We start from the raw sequence: 2,548 nt of genomic DNA, 5'->3' as shown, positions 1-2,548 counted from the left end.
GTTCGGCGTACACATGTCACGGAACCATCATTAGGCAAATTAGCGAAGTGTCGATACATTGTCTACCTAATGGTTGGTACTGTAGACATAAAAATTAGAATGGTTTAATTTATTCCAGGAATTGTGCTCTTTGAGACGCGTATATGTCGTAGTAAGGATATTTAGCAATCATTTCTTTTATCACCGAGTCCTTTCGTAGAATATCTGGCCGGAAGCCTAGACACCTAGAAGGGCAGTGAAGGTGGCAAATCTTAAAAGTGACTTTGCTGTCAGATTTTGCCGTTTTGTGCGTTCCTAATGGTTAGGAAAGTATACACTGCTCAGTACAGTTCATATATTATTGTACTGATGTGTTTCCGCATTGATTCTGACGGAAAATTTGTATTATATTTTGTGAAAATGCCCTTTATTCTTAACCCACGCATCAAAGCTTTAAAAGTGGCTAGATTTATTAACGACATTGTGCTCTTGTTGACGTATATTTGTTGCAGTGAGTTTATTTAGGCGCCATTTATTGTATCACTGGGTAATCTCATGGGCACTATGCCGGCAACATGGACATCTTGCAGGGTAGTAAATATGGCAGTGTTTGGAAGTGTCTTGCTGTCAAACTGAGTGGGCTCCCCCAGTATGTGACGATAGTGGACTGCTGGATAACGTCCACAACAAGCCCCGGAAAGTTCCCGTTGGTCAGGAGTTAGCCTAAGATTCTAGCCGTGGTAACCGGGATGGTCACCTGCCTCCGGGATGCCTTTTCGGACATCCGCACCGAAGGCACACTGCTTTTTCTTCATTGCGTAAGAAGACTCCAGCATGGATGATGTTATCGACGCAGTTGAAAATGTGACACGGTCGAAAGGCCTGGAGTCCCTCCAACACATAATTGGAGCAAAGTTCTGCACCGCTGCCGTTTCTGCAAGCACCGCATCAATCCTAAGGTGCTGAGGCGCCATTGTCGCCAACAGTTTTGGTCCCAGTTACAGGTATCGGTCCCGACATTGTCCACATATCGGTGATCCGAGTCCCCTTGTGGGTTTCAGGTGAAGCGCTGGCAATGGCTTGTCAGCATACGCGAAAGTGCTGAGCGTTAACGAAACTCATTCAAAGGTAGCTCGAGTGAAAAAGTGCGATCTCATCCTGAATTTTCTCGCTATTCAAGATCACAAGGTCATGTGTGATTATGAATGCATGGACAAGGGGTACTCACGGTGCCGACAAGAAGGACAGGTTAAGAAAGAGTAGAAGCCCCGATTTGCCCACTGTGAAACGTATCGGCACAATGTGGAAGGATATGCTGCCTCATGCTGCCGGTGCACCGACAAGCACGCGACCGGTGATTGCATTCGACCACGTTCTTATACAGCCTGTGCAGAAACTTGGTTATCGGCCACAGTTGCGACAGGGCAAGAGTTTCTTGAAAAGCCAAGTCGTCCGCAGAAGATAGTCCAACTGCAAATTCTGCATCTTTGATGAGCAAACAACGCGGATACTGAGCCAGCCAAATGCTTCGAGACAGCTGACGATGAAATCAGTGATGAATCAATCCTGGGGCTTTATTCTGGACATTCTGCCATTTTGCTCGAGACGTGACTTAGGCGCGACGCGTACAATATGGCGCAGAAGGCCCAGATTTGCTTCCGTAACGTGACGCCAATTTGATGTTTCTCATAAAAACTGTAATGTAAGGGTACTGAAACTAAAGCTCCTCATAAAGCAAAGCAGTTTTCCTCATCAATACAAATAAAGCAGCTAGGTCAAGCCGTACGATTATTCGACCAAAAATGCTTCTCGCTTCCGTCGTCTGCTGCGTACAGGCCCTCGCCTGCTTAATTAGCCAGGATGCGTGTCTCCCAGAAACGGAATGAGTCATCGTATATTGCCGAAAATGCGCTTGTTTTCTACCTTGAGACAGCATACGTGAGGAACCACGTGGTGATGAGCGTACGTTCCAGGCCGCGTTATCACTATCTCGTGAAACTCAACTGATTCGGCCCGGTTCGGCTGGTTGAGAGGTGGCAGAGTATCGCCGACAGGGTTGCACGCGCCAGAGGTACACGCTGGCGTGACGCAAGCACCGGAACTGCCATCTTATAGTGGTCCAAGCATCAAGTGACACTCTTCTTTCTTGCGCAGCCCTTCCGATTGACCTCTTGAGACGACCGGAGACGAAATTCAAGAGAAACAAAAAAAAAAAGAAATTATAGGTTTACTTATAGATGTGATATGTGAGCATAAGCTTAATTACAAGTTGAGTTACTGATGTGTTTCGAATGATTACAGTTATATTAGAAATCACTGATACGACGGGGAGGAATTCAAAATTAAATTAGAAAGTATAGAAAAACTAGTACAGTACAACATTCATGGGTTTCATTAAAAATATGATATCAAAACGTAATTTTAGACAGAAGTTGAGTTACTGAAGTGTCTCGAATAATTCTAAATTATTAGAAATCACTGATAACCGCACACAAAAGCACAGAATCGTAGACTTTAGTGACCAGCAACGTGAGAACGACTTTGGCGAAATTCCTGGAAACCCGGAAAT

Source organism: Dermacentor andersoni, chromosome 8, assembly GCF_023375885.2.
Source record: "Dermacentor andersoni chromosome 8, qqDerAnde1_hic_scaffold, whole genome shotgun sequence".
Taxonomy (NCBI): Eukaryota; Metazoa; Arthropoda; class Arachnida; order Ixodida; family Ixodidae; genus Dermacentor; species Dermacentor andersoni.
The sequence above is the reverse complement of the archived record's forward strand: the minus strand, read 5'-3'. Positions refer to the sequence as shown.